The sequence below is a fragment of the Ammospiza nelsoni genome, chromosome 3 (assembly GCF_027579445.1).
Source record: "Ammospiza nelsoni isolate bAmmNel1 chromosome 3, bAmmNel1.pri, whole genome shotgun sequence".
Taxonomy (NCBI): domain Eukaryota; kingdom Metazoa; phylum Chordata; class Aves; order Passeriformes; family Passerellidae; genus Ammospiza; species Ammospiza nelsoni.
Window position 1 is genome coordinate 28,469,824 of NC_080635.1, and position 25,284 is coordinate 28,495,107.

General features: G+C 43.4%; 1 protein-coding gene across 3 annotated transcripts in view; it reads left to right on the forward strand.

Annotated features, from left to right (window-relative positions):
• TTC7A (tetratricopeptide repeat domain 7A) overlaps positions 1 to 25,284 on the forward strand; it is a 168,371-nt gene that overhangs the window by 132,332 nt on the left and 10,755 nt on the right. The window lies entirely within an intron of this gene.

Sequence of the window (25,284 nt, forward strand, 5' to 3'; positions counted from 1 at the left end):
GGAATTCTGTATCCTTGTGACTGCTTAGTGTCTTTGCTAGCATATTTGTATCTCCTGGCATAGATATGGTCCTGATGAGGTTTGCTGGCAACTCCAAAACTGAAGGGGTATCAGTGTACAAGACATCAAATGTTAAGTGAAGTTACAATTAACAGAAATCGTAGAACCTACAGGCACAGGGCAAGATATTTGATAATAATAACTGTTCAGTACAAAAATAGCAAATGAATAGCTGGTGCATGTCAGGAGAACATTACAAGGCTGCTGTACACATGTCAGGCTTATATGGGGCAATAATATAACTTTGTTGTTGTGATACAGCCTTCACAAATTCACTCAGTAAAAACTAAGCTAGATGAAATGATGTTCCTTGCTCTGTCATAATTTAAGAGAAGTTGTTGATACCAGAGAAGCCATCAAATTAGGTGCCAACATGATACTAATAGCTCTCATTTTTGTCTTATGTTATGGACATAACCACATTCTGAGTCTTCACATTTCAGTTGCTTGCAATTTTCTGAAACTATAGTAACTTGGAATAAAAGTTTCCAAGGTGCATATCTCAGATGTTCTTGCCCAGTTTACTTCAGAAAATGTCATTCCAACATGGCTTTGCTGTTTCTGAAAAGGAGGCTAAAAGAGGAGACCTTAAAAGCTTCTGCAATATCTTCTTTATGGTGCCTTGTTATCTCCAGGTTTTGTCAGGAATGGGTAGCAAATGAATGTGCTTTTTACCATAATATTTCCTAGGTTATCCAAGTTGTAACCTTTAAAAATCACATATATGCTTAGTAGGTAAGTATTTCTGAAAGTTTTAAGGAGCCTGTGAATGCTTATTCCCCTCAAACTCCAGTAATTTTCAAGAAGGGCAAGAGAATAACTCTTGTAACTACAGGCCTGTCTGTGGTTACCAGTCTCTCTTCAGTGACTGGTAAAATGATAGACATTATTCCAGGAGGTATTGAAAAACACCAGAAAGGCAGTGCAAGCATTGGGCACAGCCAGCATGGGCTCATGAGGGCCCCTGTGCCAGGGCCACCCTGGGTGTATGTGCAGCATGGGGCATGAGGGACTGGCAAGCTGCTTCACAGAAAGGGACCTGGGCTCCTGGTCAGTGATGAGGTGAACCTGAGCCAGCAGGGCCCTGGCAGCCAGGAGGGCCAGCCCTGTCCTGGGGGGCATCAGGGACAGCATCACAGCTGGGCAAGGGAGGGGATTGTCCTGCTCTGCTCTGAGCTGGGGCAGCCTCACCTCCTGTGCTGGGGGAAGTTTGAGGTGCCCCAGTGTAAGAAGGGAATTAAACTCTCAGAGAGTGTCCAAAGGAGGGCAGCCAAAACAGGGAAGGTCTTGAGGGAAGCCATATGAGGAGCAGCTGGGGTCACTTAGTCTGTTCAGCCTGGAGAAGAGGAGACTGGGGACAGCATTTACAACTTCCTCATGAGAGCAAGAGGAGGGGCAGGCACTGATCTCTCTGTGGTGACAGTGACAGGACCTGAGGGAATGGCCTGAAGTTGTGTCAGGGAGGGTTAGGTTGGATATAAGGGAAAGATTCTTCACCCAGAGGAAGATTTGGCACTGGAATGGCATCCCAGAGAAGTGGTCACAGCCCTGAGCCTGCCAGAGTTCAGGAAGCAGTTGGACAATGCTCTCAGACACATGGAATGACTCTTGGGGCTGCCTTGTGTGAGACCAAGGGATGGTGTCGGTGATTCCTGTGGGTCTCTTCCAGTTCAGAGTATTCCATGATGATGTTTTAGTCAAGGGATGGATGTAAAATTCAGAAGAGCTGAAAAAGAGAGTAAGATGAGAAATTTGAGGGCAGAGACTCAGTCTGTAAGTAAGTATGGAAGAGGAAAGAAACTCAAAAAGTGAGAAAAATACAGATAGATAGAAAATAGGATAAGATAGATAATGCCAGATAGGACTGGATAGATAAGAAGACGTGGATGGAGGTGTGGGCATGCTGGAAAGAGTGAATTAAAGAGGTCAATCTGGAGAATGACAAAGAGGCAGGAACCTGTGAGAGTACTTCCTTTCCATGCTCTTCAGCCTCCTTAAGATTCTGAATCTTCCCATCCTGGTGCCAGCAAATATCAGTGAAAATCACTTGCTTAAGATGTACCTCACCTCCTTTAGCTTGGCCCTGCTGCAGACTGTGGTTCACACCTGTTAGCTAAGATAGCAGAGATCTGGTCTATCCCTGCTGATATGAATCATGGCAGTAGTTACATGGTGCCACATAATGGCATTCCTTTATGTGCTTTTCCAAAAGCTAGGAAATTGCACATAACAAGTTAGAAGCATCTGATGAGCAGTATAGAAATGTCTGTAAAGAAATTAATCATTCTGCCTTCAGAATAGAGCTGGAATAATGTGCAGTAAACAAGGCTTTTAGGGCTATACATCAAATAAAAAGGGTGAAAATAAAATATTGAATGGCTGCTGGCTAAGTGATTTTGTCCTGTGTTCTGAATGAGGCACTGTCCCCATGGAGAACTTAAGACTGGGTTTATGCAATTGAGGATGTAATGTGACAAGTGGTAAATTCTGAATGTCCTCAAGGCCATCAGAAGAAAACTGAATGTCTTTCTGAAATGTATGTATTAGCCAAGTACTAGCTGTACTTTTATTAAAAATACAAGTTCTTGAGCACAGTATGTTCAGTCCCCTACCAGAGAGAAATATATGTCTTGGATTATGCAAGAGGGCAGACTAGATTATGAACTAGATCCACAGGGTTTGAAATGATGCAAAACATGTCCACAGGCAGATGTAATTGAATTCACACATGTTTCTGTGCTGGTCCCTCCAGTTTGAATACATTGTTCTCCCACTCTAGTAGTACTGTTGTGGATATGTAATAATTTAGAGAAAGAGGATCTGCTTGTGAGAATTGCTATTTGACTTGGTACAATTGCCATCCAACTGACCTAGTCCACTTTAAGGGAGAGCTCTGCTGTAGACAGTGCTGAGCCTCCCTGGTGTACCAGCATCAATTAGCAAAGTAGTCATGTCTCTTCCCCTGGGCTCTTGGAACTGGGTTGTCAAAGCTAAATTTGGAAAATTCCAACCTGAAGAGTGTTGCTGGCTTTAAATGAAGGGCACAGATCTAGCAATGAGTCCATTGGGTGTCAGTAACTTCACCTTTACCCAGTGTAGACTCACCACCATAACACACACAAGCTGTCTCTGCACAGCTGAAATGGCTGTGTTGTGCTGTGACTGTAGGGTGTTTACAATAGCAATCAAATTAGCGTGTTTTCCATATAAAGCACGCTGCAGCATGGCAGAGCAGCACCGTACAGCAGCACTGCAGCACCAGGAGTGTCCCCGGGGGTGGGTGCCGTGCTCTGCTTCATCCAGGGGCCTTTGGCACTTTGTGTCCAGTGCTGTGGTTGGGAAACCACAGGCACTTGGAAAATCCCACACACAGCAGCTGTGCTGCTTCCTGTAACACTTGCAGTTTCTGAGTGATGTCACAGGATCCTTAAGCCTGGATCAGGAATCCACCATTGGCCTTTACAGAGTAAGTACTACTGGCTAACACCTAAACTAAGGAAGTATATTTGTTGAGGAATTTTGTTTTCATTTGAAAAAGACACACAGAATCAGTTTTCAGGGCTATTTGAAGCATAATCCTGGTGAGGTGAGCAGCTACTCCTTTGGTTAGATAGCTGTTGGCTGCCAGAAACAGCTTGGGTTGGTCCCTAAGAGTTGTAAATCGTGTGAGACCATGGTTTCTTTAATAAATACAACTTGCTGGGGTTCTTTTTCCACATTTCTCCTGATGCCATCTCAAAAATTTCTGTCATTCCTTCCTTTAGTAGAAAAGCTCTGTTTCCTTCTTCCCTTTCACGGGCTCCTTCTGGGGCCTGCTTGCACAGGTCATAGAGCATTTCTCCCTCCTGGGGTCTGATGGAGTTTCTACTGAGCAGGTATCTTTGCTGCTCTGGAAACAAGGGCTTAGTCCATGTCTCCTTCTCTTACACTGTGACCTGTGACAGCACATTTCTACAACCAAATAACTATGGCTTTCTTCAGTATGTACCAAATTTGGTTATATAACATCATGCAATACACAGCTTTGGGATGGTGATAACAAAACTGACATGTGCCCAACCAAGTCAGAAAATATAACATAAGTTGGGGCAGATAACACCTCCTTTTAAAGCAATACACAAATCCACCTACCTGTATGTAACTAGAGAAAGACACTGAAATTTGTTAGTTCCCAGCTACTGTGCATTCAGTACCATTCTCACTTTTGATTCAGAGGAGGAGAAAACCAAGGCCAGCATGTTGCATTTGTGTCCGAAAGCTCTGTATGTGATATTTCAAGTTAAACTAAGCTTGTACTGAGATATTTGAAAGACTTCTGCCCAGCATGCATTTCACACAGCACTTTGTCAAGTCACAGCAATTCTCAACATGTTTTAGTTCAAGGAAGAGAAAGAATTGTCAATTTAAGGGAAGGAAATGGGCACCCTCATCTCCATCACTGTTCCAGATTTAATGAAAACAATAAAAAATACCATCAAAACAAAGCAAAAAAATTGCTTGACTCATACTTGGATATTACTAAATGCAAGGGAAGGCTGTAATGATTTCTTGTTTCTCTTGAAGGCTGGGGCAAGGGCAATAAGGTTGGTATCAGAATGTGGTGTAGCTGTCTGCACTACCTCATCTCTATCCTTGACAGCAAAACAAAGCTGCTATGTATTGGGTTTTGTTCATAATGTGTCCCTGTTCATAATGTGGTCTGTTGTGATCACGTGAATGGGTGGAAAACACAATCTTGTGATCACATTTGATTTGCTCCATAACGAAATCAAAGAGAATACACAGCTAACAGAGGTTGTGCTAATCATGAGTTGTTCTTTGGCTGTCATCTGCACCACGAAACATAAGATTGGCAGCCATGCAGGAAGGGTTCACAGTCACTGGGTATTCTCCAACTGAAGTTGGAAAAACAAACTGGATTTAAGTCACCTAAGCTGGGCCGACAAATTGGCTGTAGGCTGTTTGGTGACCATCATTTTCCAAGATTAGTGTAGATTGTGGCCTTGCCACAGGAAGACCTGGTTATTGTCTGGGAGAAGTTCTTTGTGGTAAATGCAGCTGGGGACATAGTACCCACATACCAGAATCACAGGATGGTTGAGGTTGGAAGGGATCTTGGGAGATCCTGTAGTCCAACTCCAGCTCCCTGGTTAACAGGTTCAGCTAGAGTAGGATACCAGGACCATTTCCAGCTGGGCAAGTTGCTCCAAGGATGGAGCAACCTCTGTGTGTTCTCTTCCAGTGTTTGATCACCCTTACAGTAAACAAACCTTTGAGTAATGTTTAAATGGAATTTCTCGTGTTTCTGTTTCTGCTCTTTCAGTCATGAGATATCCCTGAGAAGTTCTAAGAGGTCTCACTTCTTTGCACCTTACCATCAGGCATTTAACTGTACTGATAAGATTTCCCCTCCCTCCTACAAGGCTGAGCAGTGCCAGCTCTCAGCTTCTCCTTGATGCTCCAGTCCCTTGCTGATCTCAATGCCCCTTTGCCTGGACTCTCTCCAGTGTGTCCATGTCTTGTACTGGAGAGCCCAGAACTGGACACGGTGCTCTGGGTGTGGCCTCACCAGTGCTGCGTGGAGGTGCAGGATGAACTCCCTCAACCTTTGGCAACACTCTTTCCAGTGCAGCCCAGGATACTGTGAGCTGCCTTTGCTGCAAGGGCACACTGCTGGCCCATGGCCAGCTGCTTGTTCTCCAAGTCCTTTTCTGCAAAGCTGTGCTTCATCCAGCCATCACCCCCCTCCCCAAAGTGAATCTGAAGCTATTACCAGGAATTTTTTCTGCAAGTAGATACTAAACATAACATTGGCATGACTGTATCAGGTCAGGCCAGAGGTTCAAGTACTCCTTCTCACCAGCAGCAGCAAAGTGCCTAGGAAAGAATGAGGCCAGGGCAGGCATACATGCTACTTCTGAGGTGAGGACTTAGCTTGGGGACATCCCAAAGTAGAGGTGGATTGTACTTGCATAGTAATTCCCAGTGGATTTTTCCTTCATGAGCTTGTCTTGAGCCTGTGTTAGAGCTTTCATCATCCACAATACCCTTTGGCAAGGAGACCCACAGGTCTCTTTTCTGCTGTACAAAGAACTGCCAAATTCTCTATGTTCTTGATGCAGCTCTTCTTAGCTACACTGATGCACCCTATTCTCACTTTGGAAGACATAACTTACTCATGATTTTTATTCATCCCCTTCCCATTACTGATTTTGCAGGTATCTGTCACTGAGCCAGTTCCATTCCTTTCATTATTGCTGTTACCTCTGAACTTCTTACTGTTCTTTTTAAGATAAGCAGGCTAGAGCAAATAATGGATTTACAGAAAAATAGCTTAGCTTCAAAGGCAGTGGTTTAGATTCAGTGTTTAAAAAAACCTTGTCCACCTCTTAGTCTGTTACTCATGTAATTATATCTATATCCATTTTCATAGAAGTACTAGAAATAGTGTTCTATTTCAGCTGGTTTGTATTAACCTGATTTTTTTATCAAAGCTCTGTTTCTATCTCCTCATGCCTGTAGGGGCAGGATTTTGTTTTCTGAGTGGTCAGCATCTCTGATAAATGTGTGGTTATAAATAATAGCAGTAAGCAGTGTAACACCTGTCTCAGGTCCTTGCAGAGATGTCAGTGTCCCAGTCTGTGAGTACAACACAGCCAGCAAGTGTGCAGTTCTAGTCTTTGCTAGGTAGATATATATATACACACATTTCATTTTGCTTGCCAGAGACATCCTTTTAGCTGGCAGAATACAAATCTTGCTCTGCTGGTAATGCTAGAAGCTGAAGAGCTTGATTGAGAACAGATTTTTTTTATAGATTATGTTCCTTTTGCCCAAGATAAGTGCATGGCTCTTGATTAGATTTGAGTGTTTAAAAACTATATGATGCTTTATTTAAATCGTCTGCTCTTATTTATTCAGTGGGGTGCAAGGGCTGAATAAAAACAAAAAGACTTTGCAAAGTCTTGGACTGTTTAATTTGGCCTTCATCATGTACTTAGGATTCAATTTCATGTTCATTTTAGTAGAAGAGTCAACCTATTGTCTCCAGACTCGCATTTGGTAGCATCAGGGTAATTTGAAGACTACAGTTTGTACTGATTAGTACATGGAAATGAATTATTTCTGTTCATTTATTTCATTTTACCTCACAGTATGGTGCATGCATCCTTGTTTTCAAGGGCATCCATTCATGTAATAAAACATGGCTTGATTGCTTAATATTTTCAAGGATGACATGTGTTACTTCCTTGGGGATTTGTTTCATACTGCCATGCAGTAATGGTATAAATCACAGGGCAGATTCTCTGCATGGGTAGATTATCATGGCTCCATCATACCAAGGTCTGTATGTCTTGTAAGGTAGCTAGGATGCTAATTAAAACCATTTTTACCTTGAATACTGAAATTGGAATGCATTCTATGTTTAAATGTGAGAACAAAAGAGTTTAGTTGTCACATTAATGGAGTTATTTATCTTCTAAGGAGCTGTTTTGTGGGTGTAGTTTACCCAATTTGTTGCCTATTTTGTAGATAGGTGTGCTGTGGTCTGTTTCCATTTTCTAGCGACATTTCTTGCTCAGTTTTTTTGTATTTGTGTACAGAGAATTGAACATGACAATTAAAATGCATGCCCCAGTCGCTAGGACAACTGTGCATTTGTCTTGAGTGTAATTAGGTGGATAATTGTGTCTGGAGAGACACAGTGAATGACCTGTTTTTGTCTCTTCTGGAGAGGCTTCTTCCTGCTGCTCCCCTTGCTCCTGCTTAGGCAAAGGTAGTAAGCAGAGTCAAGGACTGGGCAATTTTGAGGAATTGGACAGTTGTATTACTTTTGTGATACTGAAAAATAGTTTTCATGATCACAGCTACTACTTAAGAGGAATCTTTGAGAAACTGCTGTCATAAGAGCTTGAATTGCAGTAGGTAATGCCTGCAAAATAATTTTTAGCTATTCTTTAGCATACAAAACCACCAAAGATTTACTCATAATACTGTTTAAGGGTCTAGGTTTTTTTCCTTAATACACATATACTTTACATTCATTACTTTAAATATTTTTGTATGGTGTCAGATGTAAAATGTAAAACCGAATGTAACACCTGCTTCAAGAGACAGCTATTTTAAGGTTTGAAGGTATGTATTGACTACAGTTTTTTATTGCGTGCTGTTTGTGTGATCCTACGTCGATGTGGCTTATGAGTTGTAGCAAAAATGCATAGAAACAGAAATATACCAACCAATACTGATGTTAAAGTACCTCAGGTACTCCCTAGAACATATCCTCCAGGTCTGAGCTGTGCTGCTGGGGCTGTGTGGGGGTGCTGCCACAGAGGGCATCGCTTGGTGTCTCAGAGAGACACACAGCACCCAAAGCAAGTGTTTGAGAGCAGGCGAGCTCCAGCTTTCTCTTCCCAAGCTAAGCACCGTTTCCTGGTGTTTATAAAGCACTTCAGGCGGGGGCTTTGCTACTGTTGTGCAACAGGGTGTGCCTTTCTCTTGCAGGGAGCAAAGAGCTGCGACTCCGTCATTTTCCATTGAAGGCAATTCAGTGGAGAGGCTGGAGAGGAGGTGGAGCCCTGGCTCTCACCACCGCTGGCACGGCCAGCCCTGCTGCACTTCCAGCTCTGATTATGTGTCACACTTTACTCTAAACCTCTGTAAAACAGGGATGAAGCTACTAATCTACTTCATCTGGGGTTTGTGGAGCTGAATTAATATCTGCACATACTTTCAGATGACAGACACACTGTAAGCGCAAAATCTTATTTATTCTAATTATATGTCTAGATGCCTTTATTCATGGAGGATTTTGGACCACAAATTATTTTAGACAAAGTACTGCAACTGTTCAGCACAAATTATGTGCTTTACAGCTTTGAGTACCCTTATGTCCCTAACATAAAGTAGTGGTGAAAACGTCATTGTGGTGGGAGTGGGGTTTAGGAGACAGATCTGCAAACTCTTTCTTCCTCTAGCAAGGATTTGTTTTCATTAGAGCAATCTGCTGTGCCTGTGTGTTGTGCCTTGCCCTCAACTGTATGGATACATTCTTAGAGTGGTGCTGTGGAGGACAGAGTAAAGCAGAAGCAAATGTGACTCTGAGGACTTTGTAGCACAGCCCTCTCCTCTTCCTGGGGATAAGATATGACAACGCCTGCAAAAAATAGCTTTTTGCAGGGGGAGGGAGGGTGCTTCCTTTCTCTGGCAGTGAATGGATCCTCCTGCTCTGCAAATTCAGTACAAGCAGACCATCCTTGTACCAGTACAGCTCTGCAGTTTTTCCCTGGTGAGAAAGGGGTTGGATTTTTTAAGGCAGAGATGACAGACCTAAAGGTAGAAGCCACATTAGAATAACAGTCATTACAAGCAATTCCAAAAATGGAGCAACCTTGAATGAAGTGCCTTTTTTTTTCCTTTTCCTTCCTTAAGTAAGTAATAGTGACAGTCAACAGGAGATTTGAGCCACCCAGAGGAAGACCAGTGACGTCTTCTGCCCTGCAGCTCTGAGAGCTGCAGACACTGGGACTCTCTTAGGTCTACCTAATATGGAGAGCACAAGAAAACACTGCAAGGGTGAATTTGCTAAGTCCTAATATCCAGCAGGATATTTTTGGACTGCTCTGATAGTACAGAACATTTAAACATTTCAGCCCACCCCGTAAGTTTTCCCTCCACGTGGGTAAGTCCCTATATGCCGTGAAGAATTTTTCTCACTGCTTTTATTTCTGTTCAATGCACTGCATTTCTCCAGTACATTTGGAGAACAGGCAGATGGTGATATATAGGTGCATAAGGGAGAAGGGGAGGGGAAAGAATTGGAAGGAACAGAAGAGACAGAAAAAAACATAGACTGCTGCTTACTTTAAAAATACCAGGATAAGGCATTGACCATTCAGAGACAGTTAAAATCACTTTCTTCTTCTTCCATTAGCTGTTCCATAGGATGTTTCTTCCTTTTTTGTCTCTCTCGACCTTGTAGATCTCTGCAGGACATGAACCCAACCTTGATTTGCCCTAGATGGCATTTTCAATGCTATTTATTTGTTATTTTATCAAAGAAAGGTAAAATTCACTAAGAATCTTAAGTGAACTTAGGTCAGAAGCTTGTTCCAGTGGTGTGGAGGGAGTATCTGAAAGCAACAGAAGAGACAGTCCAGGACCAAGAAATTGGGAGGAAGTCCTCAGCCCTTTGGAAAACTCAACTCCTGAGTCAGGAACTTACTATACATTTCCTGTTTGCTCTTTGCAACATGTAAAATGGTGCATTTTTAAACATTTTTTAAACATTTTCCCTCTTGCTTCTTTCCTCTTGTCCTTCCTCATGCTTCTATAAAGCTCTAGTCTATCAATGAGCTATTGTTTAATATTGCTAATGAGACTTTTGCCTATGTTTTCCCCAAAGTAGTCAAGAGAATCCCTGGCTGGAAAAAGATGGAGTGCAGGGGGGAAGCCACAGAGAATGAAAGGCCTTGTGATCATCAGGGATGGGCAAGAAAGAGCTTGACTTGTCAGGATAGTAAAACAAAGGCTGGGAAGGGATTCATCTGCTCTCTGCAGATCCATGTGGGTACAAAGAGGGAATGCTGTGGGGAGAGGAAAGCTGCATCAGAGGAGGCAGCTTTGTCTGCTCTAAGTTGCTGCTCTAAGTCTCACCCCTCTGATGCTGGAACTTGATCAAGATACGAAAGAGAGACTGGATCACCCCAAAAGTAGGGCTTTACCAAACCCAAATTAGTGGTTGCCTATTCAGGCTGCCCAGCCCACCAGTGACTGAATAATGTACCTGTGACCTGAAATGAAGAATATCCAGCTAAAAGTGTTTTACAGGCCTCCCTGCCTTCCTGTTTCCATTTTCTGCTGAAGAACTTCTATTCCCAGAAGCATTTTGTAATTATTTTGCTGTTTATTATTTTTTAAATTACAGGTGGAGTTTGAATGTTAGTAGGGCTTCCCTGGGATGCAGCCCTGACTTCCATTCTTTATATATATTTTTAATGAGTTGTCAAGTGTCTAGTGTATTGTGAAGTGGAATGATGGATGTAGCTGGACTCAGGAGAGTTGCATGGAAATTCTCTTAAATAGCATTGTGGTAGCCAAGCTCTATTGACAATAACATCAAGTTGGGTTTAATAGTGTAGTTCTTTATTGAATGAATCCACCCTGAAGGAAACAGTATGACCTTGCTGTGTGTGCTCAAGACAAAACAAAAATCAATGTTAATCCCTTGGGAGGAGAAATACAACATTAATGGAACAGTTGAGTGAGTCTAATGAGAATTAGATGGCAAGAATGGTAATTTGGAAAGAGATACTCGTATGAGCTGTCTGAAGGTACAATGTGGTACTTTCCATGTATCACCAAGTGCCAGGTATTCTTAGATGTGTGTCTGCCAGATGTAATTTAATGGATTTGCACCTCTCCTCTATGGCTTCCTGACAGAACAACAGGGGATTTTCAAGCTAATCACCTTTCAGTGGGGAGATTTATGACTAGTTAGCCGAGCCTTTCTTCCATCTGGAAGGGCATGGCCTGGAGACAGTCATTGGGCACAGCATAACAACTGGGAGCTTCTTAATCAGAAGCAGGCTGGAGCATCTCTGCCTTGTGGTTACTCTCTGGAGTCCTGCAGTTCACTGGCATTGCCAAATACAACATTTGCCTAAGTCAGTCCACATTACTAGTAATGGATGAGATGGGTAATGCTTCACTTAATAGCCATTGGCTGTGTAAGGAATAAACTAAACAGCAGACTTTTGTACTTCTTTGCTTCTGAGAGTCTGAAGTGCTAATTTTGATTTATATGGGGAAAACTCATATTGCCTAGTCCTCAGCCTTTGGCTCAGATAGATGAGTTGGTCACTCTTTCTACCTGTTGTCCAGAGAGAGGGATTCTCCAGCATTGGGGCAGAGCCCCTTTTGTTAGGCTGCTGCTCTGCATTGCCTTGTGGAAATCTCCCTCTGTTCTTCCCTGAAGGTACAGAGAGAGATTTGTGCAATTAAAGAGGGTTTGTGTAGATCACATACCTCTTTAAACTATATGAGGCAGTTGAGTATCTCCTAGTGCATGGCCTAAGGCAGGAAATGAGGTAAAATACAGGGACTTGTTTCAGAGAAATTACTGCTTTGATGTTTTCATAATTAGCCCAGTTCTCCCTTTGCTTGTGTTCACCTGCTCAGCATTTGAGTAAAAAGGGCAGACTCATAAAAACATCCGTTTGCAGTTGCTTCACTCACCAGGCTGCACCTGCTTTCCAAGGTTGTCACCAGCATAAGAGACTGCAAATAAAAATCAACTGGAACACAAGTGGCAGCATCTCAGTACTGCCAGGCTGTAGAGTGGAGATTATTTGTTTATGCTTTTATTTGCCAGCATTGACTAAACAAAGATAAGAATGTAAATGCTGTAGCAGAACTTCCCAGACAAAATTCCAGGAGTGATAGGAGCTAGCACTTAGTGTTACAATAATAGATACCAAAGTGGAAAGACATCACTGCCCTGTTGCTCCTCTTTCATCCTAAGAGCAGAGCAATAAAAGAATCAGCTCTGTGGAGCTGTGTGTGAGGTTTGCTGCTTTATGCAGGCACATCAATCTTTCAGGGTTTGATTTGTTAGGTTTGCACTGTGTGAGCTTTGCTCTGATCCCTCAAAATCTAAACTGTGGTTAATATGAGTGGGGAACAGACCCCCAGCTCAGCTGATTTTGAATGTCAATGTGCATGGTGCAAGGCTAATTGAGATACACAAAGTGCCATGTGCCTTTTTTAATTGCATTTAGACAAGATGTACAGTATTTGAGTCAGCTCGGCAGCATTCCAGCTGATGAAAGTGTTTGCTGATACTGGACACCAGTGATGATATATTAAGTGCCCTTAATATCTTAGCACACATGTCATGAGGCACGTTAGAATCACAGAAGAATTCAGGTGAGGAAGGACCTTTGCTATGGAGGTCATCTGGTCCCACCTCCTGCTCACAGTGGGGTCAGCTTCAATTATCTGTATTTGATATAGGTAGCTCAGGGCTGTGTCCAGTGAGCCTTGAGTATTTTCAAGGATAGCAATTCCACCACCTGTCTGGGCCCAAGTTCTGGTGCTGCATACTCCTTGAGAAGAATTTTTCCTTAATAGTTGCTCAACCAGAGTTTTCCTTTCCATAACCTTAATCTGTTGCAACTGAGCACCTCTCAGAAAAGTTTAGTCCTGTCTTTCTTTCAGTCACCCATTAGATAGCGGAAGGTGGTGTTTGCTTCTCTCCTTAGCCTGGAGAGGGAAAGGCTGAATAAATGTTCCACTCTCAAAATCTTCATAGTATCATGGCTCCCCAGCCATCTCAATGGCCCTTCACCTATCCTTCTCCAGTTTGTCATCTTCTTTTATTCACTGGGGAACCCAAAACTGGTGAGAGCACTCCAGATGTGATCCAAATAGAAAGAAATACTTAATTTCAGTCTGCTGTGGTGCATTACTTAATTCAGCAACAGTAAGCCATTAGCCTTGGGCACTGGATGGGTGCCATGCTGGCTCATGCTCACTTGTCTGCCAGCATCCCCAAGTCCTTTTCTGCAGAGCTACTTCTCCCCAGATGGTGTCCAGCCTGTACAATTGCATGAGGTTATTACATCCCATGTGCAAAACTTCACTGTCCAGCAAATGCTGTTCCTCCTAAAGCTGCAGGGAGACTGGGGCATGGAAATGATAAGCAAGACCTGTGTTCTTAAGGGCCAGAGACAAATCACACATAATGACCACTTACAGCAAGTAAAACCTTTACACTCAGAATAAGTAGAAAATTAAATTTGTTCAATGCTTAAATAAGATATAGAGCTGCCATCTCTGAGTTATGCTGAGTTTGTGGTATCACAACTGAATTTCTCAGTAACTCACAGTGCCCTTCCTACCAGAAACCACATAGTGATTAGGTTTGGGATTTTTTTACAAGTTAGGCCTTTTGGGAATTCATCAGTTATTGTAAAGCTGTTGGACAAAGACACCTTTGGTAGGAGGCTCCCTGACTTTATGCTTTTGTTGTTTGTTCATAAACAGGTGAGCTGCTAGAATGGTTCTGTCATCCTCTGTGGCCTACAGCAGGGCCATAACTTATGTGGTGTCATTGTGCGTGTCTCTGTGTACATACATGTATTTATGTACATCACAGCTACATGAAGCATAATATCAGCTGCTTTTAGCAGGCTCAGATTTGGTTATGAAACCGTAAATGGAAGGTCCTGCATCACCTCAAAAAACTTGAGTGTCTGGGGTCTGGTGCTTTGAAAAGGGGACAGGACCCCAAGGCTGTTTGGGAAGTGGGCTGTGCTCCATCATAGTGCAAAGTAAGAAAGTATGAGCCAGATTCCAAAGAAGACTTTCCTTGCAGAACTAGCCAGTTGAGGGCAGGAGGGAGGAGTCTCATTTGTTGAAAGAGTGAAGCTTTGTTTGTAAACAGTTTATGATCTTGAAGTGAGTGGAGCAGGAGCTGAGTGAGGGCAGTGCTGGGTACCTGAAATGGAGCATGGTGAGTTGACCTTGGCCACCCCTTTAGCCCCCACACTACCAAAACCTCACCATGTAACCCAAATACTGAGAGGCACTGGGAGACTGCCATCCTTGCTTTGGCTCTCATGTGTCTGGGCTGTTACCCTGAGGATCAGGAGAAGCTGCTGTTCCATGTCTTAGCACAGCACATGCTGTTGCTGTTCAGTGGTAAACTTACTCTTGTGGTCTGTCTCTCTTTGTGTTGCAAGCAACAGGTAGGTCCCTGTCCTTCTCCACAACCTGCCAAAGTCTGTGTCTGTGTCTTGCAGACTTCAGCACCTGCATTGAACATGCCATGAACCAGCACTAAAGAGGCAGAATACAGCTGAATCATGGAATTGTTTAGGTTGGAAAAGACCTCTGATATTCCTGTGTCCAACTGTTATCCCAGCACTGCCAAGTCCATTCCTAAACCCTGTCCCTGAGTAACTACATCCAGACATCCTTTAAAAATATCCAGGGATGGTGACTCCAGTGCTTCCTTGGACAGACTCTCCCAATGCTTGGCAATCCTTTTGTTGAAGAATTTCTTCCTGATATCTGACCCAAACCTGCCCTGGCCCAACTTGATGCCACCTTTCCTGTCCTATCACTTGTTACTCAGGAGAAGGGACACCTGGCTACATCCTTCTTTCAGGTAGTTGTTGAGAGTGATAAGGTCTTATCTGAACCTCCATTTCTCCAGCCTGAATAACCCCAGGAATCTTACTGCAGGAACTCCTAGACTGCTTCCTGTCTGCTGTGTTGTATTTCCAGGGGACATCTGGTAAGTTGAAGTCCCCCACAAGAACAACATTGTGATTGTAAGACTTAATCTTCCAGTTGCTTATAGAATATAAGCATCATCCTGATTGGTCCATAACAGACTCCCACCAGGATATCTGCCATGCTGGCCTTCCTCCTGACTCTCACCCTCAACACTCAACCCTACCATCACCATCATTCAACTCTAGGCACTTAGACCTCTCCCTAATGTACAGGTCCCCCCACTGCCTCTCTTGCCTTGCAAAGCAAAATACAGCACTTTTTCAGAGCATTTGGCATAATATACCAACCTGGCTAAACCAAATTGGTAGTGAAGGAAAACTATGAATTGCATCTAAAATAAATTCTCAAGCTGCTCTAACATTGTGGCAGTTTGTTTTTTTTAAACCTGGAGAAAGATTAGCTTCATCCTTGTGTAAATACTCCCCTGGCCAGTGTTTCCCAAAGCAGCTAATGGTGAGCAGGTTTGGCACTTCTAATGGGATTGAGAGCAGTATTTGCATCTAGCAAAATATATAGAGCTTCTGAAGATGTCACTGTACTTCATGTAATTACTTTTTATAGTAATTTTTGTGGCAGATTGGCCAGCAGAGGTGTTTTGTCTTTGAGGCTGTCACTTGCAGCTCAGCAGAGCACAGGAGTGACTAATACAGACAAATGAAGCTAGGTCACATTAAACAAATGCCACAGTGAAGCATTTCTAAAGTCCTGTATAATCCCTCACTGCATTGTGAGGCTCAAAGCTTGATGTTGTAGGAGAGCTTATAGATTTGCTAACACACAACCAGACCCCACAGCATTTAAATCTTTTCTGAACTGAGATTATTTATGTGAGGATAGTTCAGGACAGGCTTCTGCAGTACAAGCAGATACCAATTCTCCTTGTGACTTCAGTGAGAGTAAGAGATGCCACACATATTTCATGCACATTAAGAGCAAAATTGCCTGCAGTGTTGTCAGCCCTAGGTTCATGGACCATTTGGTATCTTGTTTGCCTGAAAACTGTCTTGCCTTGAGAGCAAGAAAAGTAAATAAACGTAGAGAGAGACCAGTAAAATGCACAAGCCATGGAGAATTCTGGGCTTCAGGAGCAGAAACCCTCGCCTTGCTGTTCCTGAAATACAGCAAATATGTTTACCAAGCAACCTTGGAAGCTCAAGACTGCTTTCCACTAATGATAAATGACTGTGAAATATTTGAGATAGGTGTTAATTTCACATTTCTTCAACTTGAAATTATTTTTTAACCTCACCATAGAAACCAGTAATTAGAAAACTTTCTTAGCTCATAGGTTTTGTGTTCTCTGAAAAATTATATATTATATATTATTTGCTGGCTGACACAGCAAGTCAGACTAACTTGAAGCATATATCATTTTAACTTATCTCTTACTTTGAATAGTGAAGGAAGAACAATCAAAGGAAGTGGTTTGCAAGTAACCCATTGTTTGAAATTAGCTTTCCCAAGCCAGAAAATATAAAATAGAAGCATCAAAAATAGCTGCATCACAAAGTAAAAATGGTGTATATGTGAGATCCTTGAGCCAAAAGACAGCCTATTTTTTATGTATTTATTTTTAGCTTGGTCAGCTGTACTAAGTGATTGTATCAATGCAGCTAGTCTCTGGAATAAGAATGCTCACATAATGTAGTGTCAGTGCAGGCAGCAATGACTAGTCATGATTTATAGATGTAGCACAAATCCTTTCAAATCAAATTCATACAACTGAAATTCTACAATCAATTAAGTCTCTATAGTCTTGCACCACTCATTTTCACTCTCACCAGCTGTCATCAAACAGGGACAGAAGAGCAGCCTTGTTGGAATTGCAGCCCTGCTATTTTTGCATACTTTGAACTAGACAGTTTGCAAACTTTTTCCATCTCAGTGGTCATAGAGCCTGTCACAGTTTGAGAAGAACCAGCACTGCTTCTTCCCATCTCCTATTAGAAGAGAGCTCCCTTTAAGAGAGACTTCCTTTGCTCAGATACCATAGATGGTGAAAGGTGAAACCTTTCAAATAAAAGGAATTAGGATGGCTTTTAGGCACCTGTGGGAGAATATCCCAATGCTTGGGGCAGGGAATAAAAGACTATAGTGTGCTTTAACACTTACCTGGGCTTGAGATGTTTTTCTCAAGGACAGGAGTTAGAGAAACATCTGTGGGTGTGGATGCCACCCCCTTCCCCAGGTGACTAGGACTGCTGCACAGAGCTTTGACAAGCCTAAATAACCTTGCTTGAACATTGCTGTCCCTCACTGCATGCAACACAAGGATCTGATGCTTCCACAACTCTCTCAGTATGCTGGGAAAACTTTAAGAGGTAAACCAGGGACAAGATAAAACTAACTCTGCCAAACCAAAGCCACTGTGCTCCCAGTAATCCCCAAGTAGAAGAGGTAAAGAAGCCTTGAAAGTACCTGCCTCTCTGCAGTGCTGTACATCTAAAATGCTGCTGGTAGTGCTTTTACTCCACAAGCAGCCAACTTACAGCAGCACTGGGCTCACAGCAAAGCACAGGGGATGGCCAAGGTTAACAAACACAGCCAAGCACCAGTCTAATGCCTTGAAGAGGGTGAGGGAGGGCCAAGGGGGGGATTCTTTATATCACTGTCCAAAAACATGAGGGGGCCTTCAACACCCAGACAGCATACAGACTGAAAAGCAAAGGAATTTCAACTGCAGTAAAGAAGGTAGGCAGTGCATAGCAGGTATAAGGTTAATTTAGAAATAAATGAGGGATTTTCTAAAAATGCAATGAAAGTCTGGAGTAGGTATAATCTGACCATGACCTGTTGTGTGCTCCTTTCTGTGTATTGTGATACACTGCATTGTGGGGCTGTTTATCATCAAGAGATCATGGTTTTATGTTCAGCATTATTTCTGTTATTCTCCATACCACAAACACCCCTAAATCAATATTCATGTACTCAACTTCATGTGTTTGGCCCAAACATCTTAGGTTAGTTCCATCAGGAGTTATTTTGCTTCACAGTGATCTTGTGAATGATTTTGTCCAGCCATTGAAAACCAAACCCTCAAGTATACCTTGGCAAAGTGCTTTCCACTCTGAGCAAGGCAGTGCAGAAGCAGGAGTAAAGAAAAAAGCCTGTTTTCAGACTTTCCTAAGTGCAGCACTGCCACATAGATTTCTCCTTAAGAAATTCCTGCAACTGTCCATCAGAGATAGCCCCCAGCAAAAGCTGGAAGCAGAACAGGGTCTGGGGGTGGGATTTCATTCTTGTACTGGGCCAGATCTTCAGAACAATGAAGCCAAGTGGGTAAAAGCAAAAGACATGTTAACTGAAGCGAGCTGAACTGTTCCTCCATCAGTGCCTGAGGCCCTCTCAGTTCACACTGCATTTAATTCAGTCATTTTGGGCCCCAGTCCTGCACTGATGTGAAGAGGGTGACTTTCTCCACCCTTGCCATAGTCCATCAAAACCCCCGGATTTTGACATCATGAAAACCAACCTGGTTACTCTGAATTTTTGTTTAAACCAAGCCTGAACAAAGGTGATGTTATTTAACTTGAAGCTCCAGTTTAAAAAATAATGAAAATCCAGTGTTGCATGTGATAAACTCTGGATCTTAGTTAAGCTATACCCTAAAAACCAGAAAATGGAGATGTTGAAAATCCTCAACCAGCCTCACTCTGTTAAAGCTACTGAAGTTGTGCCTGCATGTCCTCACTGGAGCTGTAGTTAAGGATTTAGTAGGTCTCTGTATGTTTAAAATTGTCTCCAGACTACTTGAAACTGGAGGCCCAGGATCTCTTCAGAGCCACTGGGCATTGTTTTTATTTGTTTTCATCTGTACATGAATTTCTTTGAAAATACCCAGCAGAGCAATAAGAAGGGATTGTTTTTAATCTTTAGAGATGATAGCATGCTGTTATGCATCAAGGACACTCAAAAACAAAGCGTGAGATAAACTGTACCAGGAGATTTTATTTTTTTCTACCTCCAGGCTTTTCCAAAAATAAAATGCATTCTGCATGGGGCTCGCTGATGATGAGACATCTATAGGTTCAGTCTGCCATCCCAGAAGCATTAACACCACCATGTTCAGACAATTTACATGTGTGCATGTGTGAAAATGCAGCTGGATTCTGCCTGCGCCCAGCACCCTGGGGGAGAGTGGTCATTATCACTGCAGGGACAGCTGGGACTGGCCTTGAGCCAAGACCTTGCTTAATGCAGGCAGAAGATTTCAGTGATACAGAGTGGATTTCACATCCCCTTCTCTAGGAGAGGGTAGCTGAAGTCACAGTTCCACACCCTACAGCCACCTGAGTTCAAAACTAATGTGTGCATTTTTTGACTCTGGACAGCATGGTGGACAAAAGAGAGCCTTCTGCCATCTGGGATTCAAATCACATTAACAACAGTTATTTCCAGAGCTGCAGATTGATGATTTCTCTTGTTTGAGCTCTCTTCAGCAGTATCCTTCCCTGCCTGAATGAACGAGGTTATAAAACACAGTAATTATAAATCTCATTGACTGCCTTGCATTCAAGGGCGTGTTCCCCCCAAGCATTGCTGTGAAGCGTGTTACCCAGGAGACTGTCCTGTACAATCCAAAACAGAATTATTCTGACCCAGTGAGCTTGTTGGAGGGGAGAACATTTGGGATGCTGACCTGCTGCCTCAGCACAGTAAATGCATTTTTCTCATTTCACAGCAGGGCAATGCCGCAATACAACAAGGCCATTACATTCAAGTATTCTTTTGAGGTATGACTTACATCTCACTGACAACTGCTGGCTCCCCAAACATGCAGAAAGGGAGCCTAGGACAGCAGTGATAAGCCAGAAGTCCTGCTGACTGTCCACAGTTTTAGCAGCTTTCTCTGAAGGTTTGGTTGTCTCAGACCTTTCTGGGCAAAACCATAAATGCCTCAGACAATATAACACAGTATCAATAAAACCTTTTCTTAAAATGTTTGAGTCAGGCTGTGCTCATAAAACAGGTTAAGAGGAGTTTAGTGACAGCTGGCTGTTCTGTCTTGCACTACTGATCATGGTGTGCTTCAGTACCATCCTCTGCCTTGTGATCTGATTGTAGTCAGGATCTGTATGGGTACCTTCCTTGGACCTGAGGGGTTTAATGCCAGCATCAATCCTCATATCCTGCAGTCAGGAAACTGCACAAAGCCCTGTCAGATACCCACTCTTGTAAACGGCTGTAAAACCTCTGATGCTCTGGAGGGGGAAAAAAAATAACAATAAAGCACTTCCTAGAACAGTAGCAAACACAAAACAGGCTGTTGCCATCCATTTTCTCAATTACTGTCTGCACAAAAGGAGCACAGTGCTGTGTGGTAGCCTCAGCAGTTGCATCCTCTGTGCTCAAGTAGAAGCGGGAGATGAGGTGCAGAGCAGTCACTCCCAGCAGGTGTGCAAACCAATTGAATTTAATTAGAAACATCCTGCTGAAAATGTAAATGTTTTACAAGTACATCATCCCCATCAGGGGCTGCTGCTGCTGGAGTCTGTGTTTTGTTGAGCCTTTGACACAGCAGCAACTGAAGATGCCCCTTTCCTCATTTTCTGTCTCCTGTGCTCCCCAGACACCACGGGTCTTTTCCACGTTGCTGCCTCCCTGGGTACCTCAAAAATGCAGGCTGGTTCATTTAATATACCCATGGCTATTCCTCCTGGGACAAAGGCAAACCAAGCTCATTAAAATGAAATGGCTTTGCTAGACTAGGGAATGGATACTGTGCTGGAGGTTTTATTGCTCTGTAAATGTTCTCTTCACTCTGTACTGGTAAAAAAGATTTCATGGTGTTTGTAATTTTGTTTTTCTTGCTTAGGACTCTGGGCAGTGCTAAAATGTATCTTATGGCTCCGTGTGATTGCAGCTTATGTTTAGGCAGTTGGGTTTTTTTTACTGATTTGCTGAAAATCATGAGAGATTGGTATTACCCACTTCACTGATGTTCAAACAGTTCTCTGGCAGCTCTGAAGAAAATTTGTTCCAAATACAGTATCCATCGTTAGACTAGTGCCAAACTATGTAACCACCAAACCAGCCAGTCTGTAGTGCAGGCAGCTTGGGTGCCATCTAACAAGAGATACTGCAAAGAAGTTCTTGGTGGGTTCAAACCTGGTTCAGTCATTAAAGACATCCCCTTACCTATTGTTCCTGGAGAGGTTTCAGATATTTTTTTCCCTTCTCTTCAATGAAGGGATGGGCTGATGAGCCCATGCCTGCAAGGGAGGCGTGCAGATGCTTTAGGAAATGACGTGTATGGATTCTATAGTTGGCAGGCTGTCTGGAGTCAATCCTTTCATACAAAGAGAATTAGCTATTCCTCCCCTCACATGGCTTTTAGACAGCATTGTGCTGCTTTAACATTGCTCAGAGCTCATGTAGAGCCCTGTAGCTGCCAAACTGACAGCTCCTACAGTGCTTCTGTGGGAGCAAGGACTCCTCTGAATGAAGTACAACTGAATAGTTCTGCTGTGAACCAATTCTCTACAAATCCCACGTGCTTGTATTTATGTGAGATACCAGCACCTCTTCTCGCTACACCTACATTGCTTCTAAAACTAAAATGCAAATATTAGAATATAAAGCTAGATAACTTAACCACATGCCAACAAAAACCGATTGCTTTATTTTGGCTAAGTATTTTGATCTCAAGTATCTGTCTATAAAAAAGCGTTGTATCACTTAGGAGTTTTAAACAGTTGCAGAAATGCAGCCAGATTCAGACGAAATATGCTTGGTGCTTGGATGAGTAACATTTTTTTCATGCTTGACTTCCAAAAAGATGACTGCTATGGAAGTGTCTGGTGTGCTTATTACATGACAATTAGCAGTTGTTTCTCTGCTGACAGATGTCCACATCAAAAAGCACTGATTGTCTCTTTTGTTTGCAATTTTAGAGATACCATAATCAAGTAGCTTATTTCTTCTCCAGGAGATGTTGTCCTTTGTACCACAAGCACAGCCTCATTGCCTAGGCTCATGCCAGGGAAAATCAGATTGTGAAATATAACAGCAGATGATTTATGTGGAAGTTTATTCTGCCCTTTCTCCCTGTGCAGAATTAAAAATTGCAGTTATTTCTCTGGGTAGATCTCTTACCCAAGATAGATGAGCAAGCTGTATTTCTGCATTTTGGTACTAAGGAACTGTTTGAACAGTGGAGCAACATAGAGTATGCACACATCATACTGTGGTATTGCTCATCTGGGACTAAGAAGCAAAAGAAGGGAAGGGAAGAATTTCAAAGAGGATAAGAACAACTTCACATGAGCAGATTCCAGTGAACAAAGTTCACAAATTCTCTCTGTGCAGCTGTAGCATGGAACGTGTCTCAAAAGAAAGCTTCTTAGAATGTCACAGACAAAATAGTATTATTCAGATAATTCAGGGGGAAAATAGATGTTTCACATTAGTGCTGAAAGGAATGCAGTGCAAGCTATGACCTAAATTAATATTTCTGCCTGTTATCTAGAGGCCTCTCCTCTAGCCTTTCCCTTCTGCAGCCCACTGAAGTTAAAAGGAGACCTTGCATGAGGGTTTTTGCCTGGGGTAGGATTGTAGAATGATGTGCTGTGCCTGGCACTGTGATTTTGAAACATTTGCTAACAGGCAAAGGTCTTTGGGAGCAGACATGAGACTGGCAGGTGGGATTTAATAGCAGAGATTTTGTGCAGCTGCCAAAAAATCACAACCCAGATGCTGGAGCTGAACACATGCTGCCTGATAGGAATGATGTTCTGGGTAAAAGAGGAAGCCAGCAAGTGTCTGTCAGACACTGATTCTGCATCCAGCCCTGCCTTGCCTTGTCCTTTTCACAGGACTGTCTGTGCATCAGTAACTGGCTGGCCTGGAGATGTTCTGCATTTTTTCATTATGCTGCATGCAGAAAGTACCTCACCAGAGGCAAATTCCCTGTTTACCATCTGCTTCTCTCTCTCTCTGTCTCTGTTTCTTCTCTGCATGAGATATCTTCTCTGAGCTCCTTATTCCCCTCACACATTCGTTCTGAAAGGTACATTTTTATTGTTCCTCCTCAGGGACCATCGTCTTCCCAAGACATTGATCTTCCTTACCTTTTCCTTTGTCCCTGCTCTGCTGGAGATCAGTTCCCTCTCTGAAAGCACCAGCAAAGAGACAGCAAGCATGCATGCATTGAAACAAAGAAAAGCACAGCCCCAGAGCAGTCATCTTTTACCCTTTCAGAGCCACCCTGATCAGCAGGTAGCAGGACTAGCACTGTATCCAGGCTCTAGGAGCCTCCACAGACTGACTGGTGAGTGACATGCTCCCACACTCTAGAATGAAGGATCTGGGCAAAGCCAGCAGCCTGCAAACCAGGCCAAGATTTTCACCCTTTCTGCCCAAAGGAGGAATTTCCTAAAAATACATGTCCTGACATACCACTGAGCCACATGGCACAGTGAGTGCAATCCTATTTTCAGCCTGCTCTGCGGGGTGACATAGCTGGTTACACCTCCTTCCAAAAATGGCACATCAGCAGCACAGCACTGGCTGGTGGACCATCAGCACAGTCTCCTGTGGGATGGTGCTCTCCACTGGAATTCCCCAGCAGGTGACTGCAGCTCGTTGTATGTAAGGCTGTGGTGGCAGGAAGCATCCCCAGTCATGCAGAGGGAAGTCAGGACAGCTGCCCTCTGCCTGACAGTGCACCAGGAGTACGCTGCAAAATCACACAGGTGGGTTATGGGCTGGGCTGCAGGGAGCCACCAAAACTAAATCTAATCTGATCCAAAGAGGAGCTCACCTGATGGATATGATGCCTGTCTAGCACATACCTTTTGCATCTCCATCAAGAAGGACAAGAGTAGAGCAACATTTGGCTTTTGTAGGCGATTGGTAGTCTCCCTCCAAGCCATGGCTGGTTAGCAAATTCTGTTTTCCCAGCTCTGAAGCTTATTGCAGAATCCCAGGAATGTTCCTGTGCTTCAGATATCCCAAAATAACTGCTCTAAGCTCTCCTTGGGGAAAAGCAATCCTTAGAGCAGCCTCTTAACTCAAATTTTTTGTGTTGAAGCCGCTGAGCTTGAGGGAGAGAACTTGGCTTTGCCTCTAGTCACTGGTTCCCAGAGGAGAAATGAGCATTTTGCATGTTCACGTTAAGAAGTTTGTGTGTCAGCTCCCTCACTGTCCAAGGAATTGCAAACACTTTGTTCTCCTCATTTCTGCTTGCTGCAGAAATCGCCCTCCCCCACTGCCATCCTCGCAGCAAACCCTTTTGTTCGCTGGCAGCTCCTGCAGCCCAACAATCGGAGCGGATCCCTGGCAGTGCAGCAGGATCAGGGCTCCCGAGCACCACTCAGGAGTTGACTGAGTTGTTTGGCTGCTTTGCTGCCCCTTCTCTTCCTCTGCACTTCCCAGGCTTCCTTCCTGCGTGCAGGGAGACAGCAAAGCCGTCACAAGGAGGTGATAAGTGATGCCCTGACACCGCAGCCATCACTGAGACACTGAGTGGCCATTTCCTCTCGGGGGAACTGCGCAGTTCCCACCAGGAAAGGCAGCCCTGCTGGGGCATTTGGGGTCGCTGCAAGGAGCACATCTGATCCAGTGCACAGCGCACAGATTTCAGTCCATTAGCGGGAGGGCTGGCGCTTTGCTTCTCAGAGGTGGATTATCCCCGTTTCCAGGGAATCTGGAGCTCCGGTTTATCTGTGCCAATCACTTGCTTTTCTGTTATGGTAAGTTATTCTCCATATCCCTGAGGTGCTCATTATCACTTTCAGGCTCTGTTTATATAACTTTAGAAACTACAGTAAAATCCTGCAAGACAGAACTCCCCAGCTCTTCTCTGATCTCTTCTCCAAAGTGTGTGTAGCACCTTCTGAGAGAAGAACCTAATACACTTCTTAAAACCATTGAGATCCTGGGGTGGTTCAGTCGTCTCTGGAGAATAAAACTTGCATGCAG